An 18,264-nucleotide genomic window follows, 5' to 3' on the forward strand; every position below is an offset into this window, starting at 1 on the left:
GGGTGAGATTCTTCATCCCGCCGCACCCGTTTTCTGGTGCACCACGATCCCACCGGCAACAGGATACTCTGTCCTCCCAACCAATCAATGGGGTTTTCCATTGAGGGCACACCCACGCCATTCGGAAATCTGCGGGCGAGTGCGCTGTCAGCGAAGGGAGAATCCAGCCCTTTGTCTCCAAAACGGAGAGTCCCATCACAAGATTGTTTTTTATTCAGGTGTGATCATTTTTTTTCTGGAGTGACAAATGGAGATCTTTGGGAATATTGGCTTCTGAATATTGGGATAATTTAAGGGTCAAAAGCCTGGGGTAATAACTGCAGTGGTCATGTTTTTTTAAAAAAAGGATAGTTTTACTTCTGGGAAACAGAAGGTAAAATTGACCGGAGAAATGTGTTTTGACTAGGGAAGTCACAGGGGAGTTAACATACTTTTGCAACCTGCAGAGATAATTTCTAATTCAGCTTGAGGAGATTGTGGGCGGGATTCATCGTTGGCCAACACCAAAATCGGGAACGTCGATTTGGCAGAGAATAGCTTCCGATGGCAAAATCGTGGCGGGCACCGATTTGACGGCAAATCACGATTCTTCATCACCTCGATAACAGCGTTCTGCGACGCACACTGGGCCCACCCACGATTCTCCACCTCTGATGGGCCGAGTTCACGATGTGCGGTCCACGTGTGCTATTAAAAATTTTGAACCTGGCATGCTGGCTTCTGAGAGAGAGAGAGAGAGAGAGAGTGGAGGTAGGACATGGAAAGGAGCGACTACGGGCTGCTGGCTCGGACACTGGCCGTGCTGGCTGGGGTGGGGGTCCCTGCCAGGTCCAGAGGAGCGGTGGGAAGGATGGAAGGGAAAACAGGTCGGGTGGCCGGGTTGATTCCCCCCCCCTCCCGTCTCTATGGGACTGGGGTGGTATCCAGGTACGGACCGCCATTATGGCGGCCATCTTACACATTCACTGACCACCCACCTTGGCCCCTGGTTCTGCACAGTGGCACCGGCCATATGGATGACCTCTCACCCCATCCCGTGCCTACCACCAACCGGCTGCCAGCAACTGGCGGACCACCCTGGGCAACACCCACGGCAACCCCGAGCGAGGCCAGTGCCAGCTAACAGTACTCCTGCATCAGGGATGGGCGCGAGGTCCAGGGGCCGCCATGATGTCGGCCACCGATGGGGTAGGGGTGAGGGGATTGGGGAGGGGGAGATTGGAGGGAGATGCGGGGGCACCGCAGTGCTAACCGGGGCCACCGTGGAACCTGGTTGGCACGGGGGTACGCACCATGCTAACATGTCGGCCTTTCACCCCCTGCAGAGAAAGGATTTTGGAGTTCGACCTGCAATAGTGACCGTCGTGGTCGCCGCAGCTCTGCGAGATGCCCTGCGGCCTTATGAGCAGGAGCTGCTCGAAGAGGAGGTGGAAGCTGCAGCAGCGGAGCATGCTGCAGAGGGGCAGGTGGCAGCCACTCATGTTGGAGAGCCGGCCGCTGAACAGGCCAAGGAGGAGGAGGTGCCAAGGCGGTGCTGCATGAGCCTCAAGTGTACCGGCGCCACCTGTCATTCGATGATCAGCTGGACTGGGATGCCGGCTGAATGGAGAGACAGTGCGATACATCTGCCAGATGATGGCACACCTGGCACTGTTGGGCTATGGGGGAGGAGACCCGCTCCCGGTGGCTATCAAGGTGACGGTCACCCTGAACCGTTGCACCATGGGGTCCTTCCAGGTGCCGAGTGGCATCCCCACTGGCATCTCACAGACCTTGGTGCCCAGGTGCAGTCACGGAGGCTCTATATGCCCAGGTTGATCAATACATCCATTTTGATGTGGACCAAGCCCACCAGAATCCCGGGCAGCGGGGTTCGCCGGGAAGACGTGGATCCAGGGGGCGATTGATGGGATGCATGTCCCCCTACGGCTAACAGGCCGCTCTACACAAACCGAAAGTGGTATCACTCGATGAATGATCAGCTGGTCACTGACCATCAGCTGCGCATCATTCACCTCTGCGCTCGATACCCGGGCAGTGTGCACGATGCCTTCACCCTGGCACACTCGGCGATTCCTGACATGTTTGAGAGGCCCTCCATAATCCCCCCTCCCCGGCTGAGGGATTGACTCCTGCGTGACAGGGGTTATCCGCTGCGGTTGTGGCTGATGACACCTATCCGGAGACCACAGACCAACGCTGAGACCTGCTGCAGTGACACCCGTGAAGCGACCAGGAGTGTGATTAAGTGGTGCTTCGGCCTCCTGAAGATGCGGTTCAGGTACCTGGACCACTTTGGAGGTGCCCTCCAATATGATGCTGAGAGGGTCACCCGCATTTTGGCAGCCTGCTGCGTCCTCCACAACATTATACAGCAGTGGGGCGATGTGCTGGAGGAAGACGATGAAGGCCAAGCCTCGTCCGCTGAGGAGGATGCGGGGGAGGGCAAGGATGGGCAGGACTTGGGGCTAGACAGGCACGCACGACGTGTGTGCCAGGGCAAATGTGCACAGGATGCTCTGATCGCTTCCAGGTTCACTGACTAGGAGGTGGCAGTAGAGGGAGGGGACTAATCAGGGGCATGGACACCACATCACAACCCCACCCCCCCTCCACCCTACCCGTCTGCACTCCCTCCGTGATACATATCTGCAGCACTGCGGAATGGTGACCCTGGGTTCACAGTAACAGTGGGTCTGGTCCATGGGATGGAAGGTGATGACAACCCACTCTGTGATGAGCTCTGGTGTTCGGCATCATATGACAACGCCTGACTCATGCCCACGATAGCACCTTCCACCTGGGTGATCCCTGCATAAGAGCTGCCCATTCCATCGCACGGTCTCATCGAATCCCTGGGGTGACGGTGGTGGGGATGGTTGGCCAGGAATTGTGAGGGGAGGAGGAGGAGCACAGGCCACCCACAGGACCTGCACCCCAGCCATAACCTCCCCCTCGCCAGCCCAGCCCAGCCCACCCTCACAACCATCAGACAGAGCACCGGGACAGGTTGTATCAGTGGTAACAGGTGTTTATTGTGAACAAGTATATACGGTCTGTGCCCTAGCCCCTATAATTAAACTGTGCCCTGCATCCGTGCCAACACAACTGGTTCCTAACGGGCCCTAACGCTATGTGCAGGTGGTTCTCCAGATGTTACAGCAGGAGTGGAGGCGGCCTGCTGTGATTTCTGCCCTGCAACAAGGGTCCCCATTGGCGGGCGTCTTCTGGGACGACCGGGCCTGGATGGGCCCAGCTGCTGCCCACCAGATGCGCCAGGGACAGGAGGGGGAGGTGTAGTCCAAGGTGCTGTGAAATTCCAGCAGCTCCCCTGTGGGGGTCAATGGCACAGGCCCCATCACCACCACCTCTTCCCTCGGAGTGCCCGATGGCCCCAGGCTACTCCATGGGCTAGGGATGCGAGCAGAGCTGCCCCCTGAGGCTCCCCGCCACCTGGCGCTGCCAGTCCTGGAGGCCCGCTCTGGTCTCGGCCAGGGTCTGCATGCTTGTGGCCATGAAGCAAAGGGAGTGGACCATCTCCACCTGGGACTGCACCACATCACGCTTTGACTGTGTCACCACCTCCTGGATCTGTGTCACATCTGCCAGTGACTGCGCAATCTCCCTCTGGGACTGGGCCACGTCCCTCTGTTTCTGCGCCATGTTGGCCAGCGCCTGGGCAATGCCGCCGATGTTCCCAGCCATGGCGTGCTGTAACTGGGCCATGCTAAGGAGCGCCGCTGCAATGTCCAAGTGGCCCTGACACATGGCTGCCTGTGAGGCATCAGCCCTGTACTTGGCCTCGGCCAGGCCTCCACAGAATGCCCCAGGCCTTGGACAGGCTGATCCACACATGCATGTGTTGGCGTTGGCTTGGGTGGTACGCATGGTCGGCACCACCACCTGCTCTTGCATGCAGTTGGATGCCTTCACCTGCACCTGCAGGTGCTGGATGCTTGCCGACATATCCCCTCATGTAGTCCCTGGCTCAGTGACTACATCTCCAATCTAGTTGGGACTGCATGTTCCAGAAGCCCAGGACCCATCTGGACGGCAGCTAGTCCCTGGGTTTGGCCTGCCCTCCGACCGTCCGCCCCCTCGGGTGCTCCTACCTCCATCTGCTGTACCGGATCAACTATGTGGTGCGCGCCAGATAGCGTCCCAGGAGCCTCTGCACTGAAGTGCCCAACCGAGGTGAGTGTGTCTGGGATGGTGGTGGGTGTTGGAGACAGCTGTGACAGAAATTCACTGTCAACCTCCGACCTGAGCTCCGGGGTGTCCTGAGTCTCGGTCGGAAGGCTGGTGTCCAAGCTGCTTTCCTCGTCGCTGCTCGTCTCTTTGGGGGGGCTCTAGCTGTGGCACTGGTTGGGAGTGCCTGATGGAGCCACCCCCATCTCTGGCAAGACACAAGACAAAATGCATGATTAGACTGCAGGCCATGGGGGGAGGGGGGGGGCGCGTCGGTAGTGTGGGGTGAGGGTGGTGTGTGGGGGGGGGGGAGGGTATTGACACGTGTCATGGGGAACCGCAACTCAGCGGGGTCTCACAACCTCGCTCATGGCCACACTCCACCTCGGTGACCTCCAGATCCTCTGGCCACCGTCCACATCCAGGGCCCTCTGCTCTGCCATGGTGAAGGGCCGCACGTCTGGTTGTTCCCCCACCTGTCTTCTCCCGCTCCCAGCGGTCACTGGACGACTCTGGATCGAAGCACTGCACAGGGCGAACTCCACCTCCTTGTGTGCAGGACTGAGCCTAATACAGCTAAAGATGGTGCACAGGGCGCACTGAACCAGAACAAGAATTAATGGATTCCTCCCAGAGGTGGAGGACAAATATGAACAGTGCCTGGGAGGCTTGGGCAACCACACGCAAAATGTTCTGGCCTTGCCCCAGGCTTGTCTGATACTCGGTGACCTTCCTGAGGCCACGTCCAAGGTTGTAGGGGTGAGGGTGGAACCGTGACCACTAGTGACGGTCTTAGGGGTATCTGAGCAGCCTGAGCTCTTTATGGGGAGAGGGGCATACGTCCCAGCCTTTGCCTCCCTGATCGCCTGTCAAAGACTCCTGCTCAGCTTGCGATCATCAACGCCACCCAAGCCCGCAGACTGCCTCCCCAATCTGGCAGTTTCTCAAATAGAAGAAAATAAAAATCACCATCCAGGGATCAGAGGAAAGCTTCTACAATGTGGTGGAGGCTATTCAGCAGCCTGTTCCAAGACCTGTTCATGTCCAGCAACCAATAGGCAAAAGGGGGTAGGGGAAGGGGTAAAACACATGGAAAAAAGAGAGATGAAGAGGGGATAGGAGGGAAGTGGAGGTTGGGGAGAGGGGTGGGGGAGACACCAAGGGAAACACAGGGCAAGCAGGAACAGCTTTTTTGAAGACATCCAGCCAGTCTGCAGGGGTTGTAACAGGAGCCAAATCTGTCCTGGAAAGCAAGTATCACTCTGTGCCATTGGGATGTGGGATGGATTGAGAGCTGTATGTTTTTTGTTCTTGTTGTTTAATTGTGAATTGAGCAGTATTGTTTTAGGATAAATTGTAAGCTATTTTTGGGTGTGATGTTAAAGAGTTTAATATTGTGTTAACAATAAAGTTTTGTTTCAGAATACCAAATTCATATTTCTTCATTCAATGACTCCTGGAGCGAAGTATTCTTTCCGCAGTCTGAGAAAATACAATAAATGATCATGGTTTTTGTCCAGTATCCTAGCCAATATTGGGGTCTGGTCTGGGATTGTAATAAGCATAGTCTTTTAATTTTGAGTCAGCTCTAAGTTAATAACTGATTCTGTGGTCTCAACGTCAAAAGGAATTTTTTTACCCACCACTTCTCTTTCAAAATCTGAAACTTCTCTTGCGTAGCACACAAGGGCTTTGCATCTTTATTTGCATTGACAAATTGGCAAAACCAAACCTTAAGAAATAATCTTTACATTGCTTTGTTCCCAAGTTAAGTTTCTTTTTTGTAGGCTGTTAACCTGAAGACCTGGAGCTCTGTACAGAGCTAACACTAACACTACTCTGTCCTGCCCTGGACTACCCTAAGCAGTTCTCTCCAGCAGATTCTGTTGCGAGATTCTGTCCAGTAGGTAAACTGTCTGTTTGAGTCTCCAGTCGACTCTTACTTTTAAGAAAACCATTCATCTACACAGTTCACTTGCCTTGCTTGCTAGCAGCTGGAAATGGAAGGAATACTGTTCTGTGATTTGGTGCCAAAAGCATGTACCTGGAGGGTGCTTGACGATAAGTGTACGTGCCAGGCCCGTGACCTGCTCTCTGCTACCACTTCTGGCCGGAAGACCCCACACAGTCTCATTTATTTCCATTTAAAAGGTGGCAAAGAACAAAGAAAAGTACAGCACAGGAACAGGCCCTTCGGTCCTCCCAGCCTGCGCCGATCCAGATCCTTTATTTAAACGTGTCGCCTATTTTCCAAGGATCTACTTCCCTCTGTTCCCCGCCCGTTCATATATCTGTCTAGATCCATCTTAAATGATGCTATCGTGCCCGCCTCTACCACCTCCGCTGGCAAAGCGTTCCAGGCACCCACCACCCTCTGCGTAAAAAACTTTCCATGCACATCTCCCTTGAACATTCCCCCTCTCACCTTGAAATCGTGACCCCTTGTAATTGACACCCCCACTCTTGGAAAAAGCTTGTTGCTATCCACCCTGTCCATACCTCTCATAATTTTGTAGACCTCAATCAGGTCCCCCCTCAACCTCCGTCTTTCCAACAAAAACAATCCTAATCTACTCAACCTTTCTTCATAGCTAGCACCCTCCATACCAGGCAACATCCTGGTGAACCTCCTCTGCACCCTCTCTAAAGCATCCATATCCTTCTGGTAATGTGGCATCCAGAACTGCACGCAGTATTCCAAATGTGGCCTAACCAAAGTCCTATACAACTGTAACATGACCTGCCGACTCTTGTACTCAATACCCCGTCCGATGAATGCAAGCATGCTGTATGCCTTCTTGACCACTCTATCGACCTGCGTTGCCAACTTCAGGGTACAATGGACCTGAACTCCCAGATCTCTCTGTATATCAATTTTCCCCAGGACTCTTCCATTGACTGTATAGTCCGCTCTTGAATTGGATCTTCCAAAATGCATCACCGAAATGCATTTGCCTGGATTGAACTCCATCTGCCATTTCTCTGCCCAACTCTCCAATCTATCTTTTTTTTGCTGAATTCTCTGACAGCCCCCTCGCTATCTGCAACTCCACCAATCTTAGTATCATCTGCAAACTTACTAATCAGACCACCTATACCTTCATCCAGATCATTTATGTATATCACAAACAACAGTGGTCCGAGCACGGATCCCTGTGGAACACCACTAGTCACACTTCTCCATTTTGAGACACTCCCTTCCACCACTACTCTCTATCTCCTGTTGCCCAGCCAGTTCTTTATCCATTTAGCTAGTACACCCTGAACCCCATACGACTTCACTTTTTTCATCAACTTGGCATGGGAAAATTTATCAAACGCTTTACTGAAGTCCATGTATATGACATCTACAGCCCTTCCCTCATCAATTAACTTTGTCACTTCCTTAAAGAATTCTATTAGGTTTGTAAGACATGACCTTCCCTGCACAAAACCATGCTGCCTATCACTGATAAGTCTATTTTCTTCCAAATGTGAATGATCCTATCCCTCAGTATCTTCTCCAACAGTTTGCCTACCACTGACGTCAAGTTCACAGGTCTATAATTCCCTGGATTATCCCTGCTACCCTTCTTAAAAAAAGGGACAACATTAGCAATTCTCCAGTCCTCCGGGACCTCACCCGTGCTCAAGGATGCTGCAAAGATATCTGTTAAGGCCCCAGCTATTTTGTCCCTCGCTTCGCTCAGTAACCTGGGATAGATCCCTCCGGACCTGGGGACTTGTCCACCTTAATGCCTTTTAGAATACCCAAAACTTCCTTATGCCGACTTGACCTAGAGTATTTAAACATCCATCCCTAACCTCAACATCCATCATGTCCCTCTCCTTGGTGAATACCAATGTAAAGTACTCATTAAGAATCTCACCCATTTCCTCTGACTCCATACATAAATTCCCTCTTTTGTCTTTGAGTGGGCCAATCCTTTCTCTGGTTACCCTCTTGCTCCTTATATACGAATAAAAAGATTTGGAATTGTCCTTAACCCTGTTAGCCAAAGATATTTCATGACCCCTTTTAGCGCTCTTTATTGCGTGTTTGAGATTTGTCCTACTTTCCCGATATTCCTCCAAACCTTCATCAGTTTTAAGTCGCCTAGATCTTATGTATGCTTCCTTTTTCACCTTAGCTCATCTCACAATTCCACCGTCATCCATGGTTCCCCAATCTTGCCATTTCTATCCCTTATTTTCACAGGGACATGTCTGTCCTGCACTCTAATTAACCTTTCCTTATAAGACTCCCACATTTCAAATGTGGATTTACCCTTAAACAGCTGCTCCCAATCCACATTCCCTAGCTCCTGCCGAATTTTGTTATACTTGGCCCTTCCCCAATTTAGCACTCTTCCTTTAGGACCATTCTCGTCTTTGTCCATGAGTATTCTAAATCTTACGGAACTGTGATCGCTATTCCCAAAGTAATCACCGACTGAAACTTCAACCACCTGGCCGGGATTATACCAGGTCCAGTATGGCTCCTTGCCGAGTTGGACTATTTACATACTGCTCTAAAAACCTCTCTTGGATGCTCCTTACAAATTCTGCACCATCTACGCCTCCAACACTACATGAGTCCCATTCAATGTTGGGGAAGTTAAACTCTCCCATCACGACCACCCTATTGCTCCTACATTTTTCTATAATCTGTCTACATATTTGTACCTCTACTTCACGCTCGCTTTTGGGAGGCCTGTAGTAAAGTCCCAACAATGTTAGTGCACCCTTCCTATTTCTTAGCTCTACCCATATTGCCTCGGTGCTCGAATCCTCCATCGTGCCCTCCTTAATCACAGCTGTGATATCATCTCTGACCAGGAATGCAACTCCTCCACCCCTTTTACCTCCCACTCTATCCCTCCTGAAGCATCTATACACTGGGATATTTAGTTGCCACTCTTGCCCTTCCAACAAAGAACAGTACAGCACAGGAACAGGCCCTTCGGCCCTCCAAGCCCGTGCCGACCATGCTGCCCGACTAAACTACAATCTTCTACACTTCCTGGGTCCGTATCCCTCTACTCCCATCCTATTCATGTTCCCTCAACCAAGTCTCAGTAATACCAATAACATCATATTCCCAGGTACTAATCCAAGCCCTAAATTCATCTGCCTTACTTGCTACACTTCTTGCAAAACAAATGCACCTCAGATCACCTGGCCCTTTGCGCTCATCATCTATTCCCTGCCTACTCTTCCCCTCAGTCACAATGAGTTTATTATCTAGTACCTTACTGGCTTTAGTTGCTGCCTCTTTACTGACCTCTAACTTCCTAATCTGGTTCCCATCCCTCTGCAACATTAGTTTAAAACCTCCCCAACAGTGTTAGCAAAAGCACCCCCTAGGACATTGGTTCCAGTCCTGCCCAGGTGTAGATCATCCGATTTGTAATGGTCCCACTGCCCCCAGAACCGGTTCCAATGTCCCAAAAATCTGAACCCCTCCCTCCTGCACCATCTCGCAAGTCACGTATTCATTCTGACTATTCTTGAATTTCTAGTCTGACTGTCTTGTGGCACTGGTAGCAATCCTGAGATTACTACCTTTGAGGTCCTACTTTTTAACTTATCTCCTAACTCCCTAAATTCTGATCATAGGACCTCATCCCGTTTTTTTACCTCTATTGTTGGTGCCTATATGCACCACGACAACAGGCTGTTCACCCTCCCCCTTCGGTATGTCCTGCAGCCGATCTGAGACATCCCTGACCTGTGCAATAGTAGCCATTCTCGTTGTAAAAGCCGGTAGCACTGTTGGGTGTTTTTCTCGCGATTGGGACCACCCCAGGAACAACGCAACTGATCGCACCTTGACCCACCCATGGATCATGAACCACACTTTGAAAAACTGTGGTCTAACTAATGCCCGATATAGTTTTAGCAAAACCTCCCTATATTTATAAATTTAAAATAAAACCCAACATTCCATTTACCTTCCCAATTACTTGCTGAACTTCAACCTAGGTTTTTTGTGATTTAAGCATGAAGACCCCCAAATCCCTCTGTGCTGCCATGAGACGGGAACACCGAGACACTGAGGTCTCCAGTCCAATAAAAAGGGCTTTGTTAAAAATCAGATTAAACCTGGTAGAGTAAAGAAGCCGTTGTTCTTTATGGGAGATACATTGCTGTCCTTTTGAACTCGGTCTCATCAACTGGAAGATGTAAGTAAAAAACTTTTTTTTAAATTTAGAGTACCCAATTATTTTGTTTTCCAATTAAGGGTCAATTTAGCGTGGCGAATTCACCTACCCTATACACCTTTGGGTTGTGAGGGTGAGACACACACAGACATGGGGAGAATATGCAAATTCCGCAAAGTGACCCGGAGCTGGGATCAAACTCGGGTTCTGGGCGCCGTGAGGCAGCAATGCTAACCACTGAGCCACCCTTATTAAAAATCAATTAGATCAGCCGAGTGATAGTCCGGGCCAATGGTCTGGTCAATCGTGGCCTTAAAGTCACTGGGGTGAGAATCAGAATGAATAGAAATATTACATCTGGCAAAATTGAAAAGACTGCAAGAGAAAGATAGGGATCTTTATTCAGACATTTCAATAAATATGTCTCCAGGTATGGAGCTGAATTTTTATGCTGCTGGGTTAACAATTCCAAGATTGATCGTTCAAATCCAACCATGGAAAGTTACAAACATAAAATTCCAGTGCAGAAACAGGCCATTTGGCCAGATTGGTCCATGCTGGTGTTGATGCATTTGCTAAATAAAACAAAATACAGTAAGCCAGACACAAAGACAACACTGACACCTGCAGCTCAAACCAGTTACCATGTTGAATCAAATTCAACTTTCAGGCTGCCAGTTTACAGAGGAAAAGCATCTGGACACAGCATTCGGACTGAATCCCTTAGAAACTAAATCTAATACAACTGAAATATTATAATTTGTCAGCCGTGTCTTAGTTAGCACTCTCGTCTCTGAGTCAGAAGGTTGTGGGTTCTGTAAGAATACTCCTGTTCAATCCGTCACTTCCCTTTTCCGCCCTAAAATTCCATTAATATTTTCACTGTTGCAATTTTTGTCCATGGATGATTAATGCCTTTAAGACCAAGCAACTTACATTTAATTTCAAAACAAGAAACTCCAGCAGGATCTGTGTTTGGTCTGACATCAGTGACAACCCGGACTGACTGGCTTGGCTGGTGGCCAATGAGCTGTTCCCGAAAGCCAGGTTCTTCTCGAGGGCAGCAAGTGATTGGTTCTGCTGTCTCTGGAATGTTCCTCAGTGAGACCAGGTCTTTTACTTGGTTTTTGGCTTAGAAACCTGCAAGGAGGCAGTCTAAACCTCTTTCTCTCTCTCAACTAATGTATTCTTTCTAAAGGTCCAAGGTGAAAAGTCTCTCTCTCTGCATAGCCAGACTGAACTGTAAGGAAATCCAGCCCAGCCACCAGCTGCAGGCAGCGTGCAGATGTTTAAAACCCTTTTAAAATTTCATCTGGGGAACTCTGGTCTTATCTCAGTCAGGCTGTTGGTCATTCTGTTGGAGTAGGAAACAAGTAGAAGTTAAACAAGCCTGAGGCTGTTCCTTTGAATGAAGACCCATGTTGATAAAAGTTAAAGTGCCACTCCAGAGGAAAACCTATTGTTCGGGAGTACTGGATGAATGCAGAAGACCATCAAACCCTACACCGGTGGTTTTGATTCCTGGGAGGACAGCCTGCTGCAATGACTTCAAGATTGGAAGCAAGGACACTCATTGCACCCTTGGGGAAATGTTCTGTTTCCTGTGAACTGGAAATTCTAAACCCATTGATAGAGAAAGTATATTAGCCACAGTGACAGTGAACTGGAAATTCTATCCCCATTGATGGAGAAAGTATAACAGCCACAGTGACATTGGCCAATATATTGTGTACGGGACTCTTACTGTAGGCTCCTGAGTGTTTCAGCGAATAGGAACTCACCATGCTGACAAATCATAGGTAGATCCGGTCAATTCAAAATTGAATTTATTGTGAGTTATCATTACAGAGGATTGATAAAATAGCAGACAAACACAATATTCAACTTTCACCAAAATGGACTGAACCAAAATAACAAAGCGTTTGAAAATGACTCTTTCCCAGCACATGATAAGAATCTTGGAAGAGTGTAAGGTGAACATATCACACCGTTATTACATTGAGGTAAGATTGAGGGAACTCAGGTCTGTAGAGACTCACCCCCACTCCCTCACTATACTCAGGATCATAGTCCTCCCAGATGGGAGGTACTGACCTGGAGTACAGACTGGACAGTGATTGTCCCCTAATGCGCTGTTCGAGTGGCCATTCAGCAGGTGTAGACCCAGACAGTGGATGTTGAGACAATGCAGACTGTCACAGCCGAGACACATCCTGCCCTGTCCCTGACTTCCCAGCTGGGCTCACTAATGAGGAATGGGATTCCCGGCTGATTCTCCCCCTCCATAGACCAGAGATACTGAGGCTAATTGAAGTCCCTCCATTACTACACCAGGAATGGCTTCTCCCCCGGGTGCTTGTGCTGGTAGATCAGAAGCTGAAACCTTTCTAACCACTGAGTATCTGATTGTCTTCTTGGTCAGAGTGAGAGTCAGTGGGTGACTTGCACCTGACGTTGCACTGAAAGGATGCTGAGTTTATACAGTAGCTTCTATATTGGCATTGTTAGCGGAAGAAATTGCGATATGTGTCAGGATTGGTATAATAAAGATGTCTCATAATAGCGCAGGCCAAGGGCAAACCAGCAGGCAAGGGGTTAAACTTATACCAAGGGAAAACCAACAAGCAAGGGGTTAAAGTCACCCACATTGGAAATGATTTAATCATCTCACAGAGCATTTGAATATGAAAAGGGAAACACAGGAGGTCCCAATAAGTCTAAGGAATCCATTGTCCAACACATTTGCACCTCTTCTAGAAGTTAAATGTGTTAAGCACAAACCCATGAGATTGTTAGGAAACATTGTATTCTTTAATCGTTTTCCCATTACGGGGACCAAGAAATATGCATACTGATCACCTTTTATTGTTCGAATTGATGACATCAAATGCCGAATTGTAAATCTGAAAGAACTTTAAATATATATGCGTGTAATTCTGACTCGGATCAGAGCTGCCTTTTGCGAGCTAAAGCTAGCAGCAGAACTTGCCTTTCCTGTGTGCACACAGCTATTCCAAAATAAACGCAACTTTTACAACTCCACGCGGTCGAGAACAGACTCTGAGCTTTACCTCCCTCCAACAGTTGGCGTAGTCAGGGCAGGAGATCAATACAGGACGACCGGTGACTATGTGGCTCCAAATCGGGTGAGTGTCTTTTAATCTACCACCCACAGTTAGGGAGCGATTCCACGTTAGTCATTGGCCGGCCGTAAGTTGTGATCTTAAAGAACAAAACGGAGGTAGAGTCTGACCGCGTGAGGTGAAGTAAAAATCGTTAGGGGAAACCGGGGTGTGGGATCGGGTAGTTAAGTTAAGGAAAACTTGCTAAAGAACTTGCTTTGGAGATTGAAGTGCCTGGTCAAAAGTAAAAACCCATAGGACGAAATACCACTGGAGAAAGAGTTAGAAGGATCTCACCTTGAGTGAGAAAGGAGTAGCCGCAGGAGTAACTGCGAGAGGGTAGAACCCCGCAGGAGTGGTGTGTGTGTGTGTGTGTGAGACGGCAGAGATGGCCGGATCAGATAAAACCAGCAGCAAGAGCAAGGTAGAGCAAGATAGGTGGGGCCCCGAGGGATCGATCGTGCAGATGATTGTAACCCACAATAGTAAATTAATTACAAAGATGAGGGAGAAAAGATACAACCCAGACACACCCACGGCTGAGCAGAAGGCCTGGTGGGCAGGCCAAACCAAGAATAAGTATGAGAAGGGGGTAATAATTGCAACTGCAATTTTAAGGAACATAGGGAGCAAAGAATTGCAGGAGGCAAGAGTAGCAGCTGTAAGACGCGCACAGGAAGGGGACAGGAGAAAACCGCAGGGCAAATTTGTGGGGACTGTGAACCGGACCGCACCAGGTGTCATGGAGGAGAGTGGCTCCGGGGATGACTGGGACAGTGCCAAGGAGGGAATGCACGGGGATTACGCATACCCCCCCTCCTTATGAGGAAAAGGAGGAAACGTTGCCTGTAGCTCCAATGCGTGTAGTGAGGCAAACGGTGGAGGGGCAAACCACTGAGCAGCATATTCAAACGTCCTTCACAGCTGGGTAAAACAAATGATCTTGAACGAATTGCCCTCTCTAAAACGACAGGATGATAATGGCCTTTTTGGGATAAACTGGACGAATTATGGGAGGCCCATGGGTTAACCAATGATGATATCCATTTATTGTTAAAGGCAAAGATTCCCGCATCGGTATGGGCAAGCATGCCACAACCATATAGAGATCGTACGTGGGTCATGCAGAGGGGTGGGGGAATCAAAGACGCCTGCGTTGTCACCTTTAGAACGGCAGTGTGAACTGCCCTAGGGAGAGAGAGCCCGAATTGGACACTGATCACCTTACTTAAACAGGGACCAAAGGAAAGGGTCGAGGATTATGCAGAGAAGAAATCTGAGGTGTTTAAGCATCATTCAGGGATAGTAGCCCCCAGTAGAGATGACAAAATCTTTTTTTAAATGTTAACGGATGGAATGGATCCATACCTAACTCGGATTGTAGATATGGAACTTCCGGTAGGGAATGACTTTAATCAGGTCTTAGCATGGGCTATGAAGGCAGAGGCTAACATAGAAAAGGGGTCCAAGGTTAGCTCTGTAGGAAAATGAGAAGGAGGAAGGCAGTGCTACACCTGCAGGAAAAAAGGGCATTTAGCAAGGGAGTGTAAAAGCAAGAAAGAACCCAAACAGGGACTCCTGAGGTGTCTGAATTGCAGGAAACCAGGACACGTGCAGGAAAATTGTTGGGCAAAGGGAGGGGGCAAGGAAAGTCAGGATCTCACAGCCCTAAACGGCAGTGGGGGGTCGAGTGCCCCAGGATCGGTAATAGAGGTTTCAGCTAAGGACTTCGCGAAGATGTTCAGTGCACTAAAGCAATGACACGTTTCAGCCCTCACTGGTAAAGAAAGGGACTCCCGGATATTTGTTGATGCGCTGTTAGGGGGCCAGTCATGCACAATGGTAATAGATACCGGGGCCGCAATATCCATCACCGATATAGATTTACCCTTAACCAGTCACAACCCAAATCAGGGGGGTGGGGTCCGTGTAGCCACATTAAGCGAACCCACCCTTTTAGAAATTAGGGATTTCACGGTTAGAATCCAAATCTGGGTATGCAAGACGTCTGAGGGGACTATAGTAGGAATAGACTGGTAAGAGCAATTGGGAGCAATAATAAACACGAAAACACAGACCATTGAGTGGAAAGGGCCATACAATGTAGGTCGGTGGGGAAGAAAGGCCTGGCATCGCATCCACAGCATGGCTTCAGTCACCACTGACTGGGGGCAGCAGGGGATGTGCACAAGCATATCCATCAGTGTGGGCCAGAAACAAGCAAGATTGGGAGCCTGGAGGTGACTCCAGTCACCATCACTGGAGACCCACACCCACCACATAAGCAGTATTCTATAAATCGGGAAGCGACCGAGGCAGTAAGGGAGATAGTGCAAGAATTAGAAGCTCAGGAGATAGTAAAAGAGACCCACTCATCCACTAACTCCCAAATTTGGCTGGTGAGGAAGCCAGGCGGCTCGTACCGACTGATGGTAGATTACAGCTTAAACGAGCACGCGGTAAGGGAACACCCCATTGTGGCAAATCTGACCACTATTTTGAATAACCTTCGCCCAAAACAGAATGTGTTCTCAGTCTTAGCCAACGGGTTCTGGTCTATTCCAGTGGCAGAAAAGCATCAGGACAAATTAGCTTTTACCGTAGGGGAAAAACAGTATACGTGGACTAGATTACCCCAAGGCTCTCACAATAGTCCGGCCATTTTTCATAGGCACATGGCCGAGGTGGTCGCCCAAGTGAATCTTAGCGGGACACAGAGTACCATACTCCAGTATGTAGACAACATCCTAATAGCTTCAGTAGGGGAGCAAGATCCCATTATCTCCCTCACCCGGACATTAGCAACCATACAGCGAGTTGGCCTTAAGATTAACTCCAGGAAGGCGCAGTTAGGGCGGGGAGAGGTGGTGTACTTGGGATACCACATAAAACAAGGGGAGAGAAAGCTATTTTAGAAATGCCAAAACCCCAGACCATAAGAGGAGTTAGGCAGGCATTGGGGCTATTCAACTACTGTAGGAACTTTATCGAGAATTACTCCGAGCTTGCGGAGCCATTGCAAGGATTAACCGGGGCAGGGAGACAGTCCCGGGAGCGAGTCAGTGGGGCCTATAGCAAGACACAGCCTTTAACAAATTAAAGCAGACCCTCACTTTAGCCCCAGCCTTAGGGTTGCCAGATTCAACTAAACCTTTTCACCTCTACTGTGACAATCAGGGGGGACATTATACAGCAGTGGTAGGTCAGAAACACGAGGACAAGATGCGGCCAGTAGCCTATTACTCATGTAAACGGGGTCCTGTGGTGGCAGGCGTACATCGATGTGCGCAGGCCCTGGATTGTACCACGTGGGCGATAGAGGCAGCAGAAGCAGTGACTCTCTTAGAATCTGTTATCCTTCACTCCCCTCATTCCATAGTACAGCTATTAGAAGCAGGGAAATTAAGAGCAGTTTCAGATAGTTGCCGAGCTAAATGGGAATGCATTTTACTTCCGGCAGACACAAGAATCCAGATAGTTAAAGATTCAACCCGTAACCCTGCGTCCATGATGGTTAAAGAGGGTACGGAGCATAATTGTGTGGAGGAGGTCGATGAGAGCGAGAGTGGCGGGATAGCAGAGGAACCCCTGGGAGGGGAAGATGTATGGGAATTATTTGTGGACGGGTCCTGGAAATATCATGAGGGGGTGCCCCGTACCGCATGGGCAGTAGTGAATAAAATAGGCACGGGAAGGGGAAGCCAGATTCCGGGGACTTGGTCAGCTCAGGTAGCAGAATTAATTGCCCTCACAGAAGCCTTAAGATAAGCAGCAGGAAAGAGGGTGAACATATATACAGACAGCCGGTATGCTTTTGGAGTGATTCATGGTAGCTTGGGCTAGGCGAGGTTACATAACTTCATCAGGGGGGCACGTGCAACATGAACAGCACATACGATACCTGGTAGAATCAGTCAGAGCCCCAGCAGAAGCCGCCGTAATCAAAGTAGCCGCCCATAAAAAGATACAAACCCCGCAACAGCAAGGCAATGATTATGCCGATAGGGCAGCTAAGGCCCTTACCGAGCAGATCCCCGAGGGACAGGGGGAAGTAGTGTCAGCCATTCTGGCATATGAACCAGATCCGGACAGCATGGGAAGGTTACAGGCAACAGCGGGGGAGGAATGAAAGAGGAGTGGAAGCGAGAGGGGGTAAAACGCGATCCAGATTAAATCTGGAGAAAGGAGGGGCGTGTTGTCGCACCCAGATGTATATGGCAGACATTATTCAAGGTTTACCAATGGAATAGCTCACATTGGTAGGGACAAAATGATCGAACAAATGTATAGGTGCTGGTGGTGGAAAGGGATGGGTAGAGAGACAGCAATACATTGCCAGCAGTGTTTAGTCTGCGCCCAATGCGAACCAGGGAATTCCCCAAAAATAAGAATGAGGTTTCTGCCCAGACTGCAGGGGCCATGGGAGCAACTGCAGATAGATTTCACCGGACCACTCCCGCAGTCACAAAATAAAAGATACTGCTTAGTTATTGTAGACAGATTCACCCGATGGGTGGAGGCATTCCCCTGCAGGGATTGTACAGCAGGAACAGTGGCCAGGATATTGGCAGAAGTAATTCTGCAGTGGGGAGTCCCACTGCAGCTAGATTCAGATCAGGGCACTCATTTTACGGGCAAGGTAATGAAGCAGGCTTGTGCCCTGCTTGGAGTCAAACAGTGATTTCACATCCCGTATCACCCCCAGAGTCCGGCATGATTGAAAGGACAAACCTTACCCTTAAGGACGGTCTGACAAAAGCTTTAGTCGACACAGGACCGGGTTGGGGAAGATTTTACCCGCCGTACTCATG

This window comes from Scyliorhinus torazame, chromosome 14 (genome assembly GCF_047496885.1).
Source record: "Scyliorhinus torazame isolate Kashiwa2021f chromosome 14, sScyTor2.1, whole genome shotgun sequence".
In the NCBI taxonomy this organism is placed as follows: domain Eukaryota; kingdom Metazoa; phylum Chordata; class Chondrichthyes; order Carcharhiniformes; family Scyliorhinidae; genus Scyliorhinus; species Scyliorhinus torazame.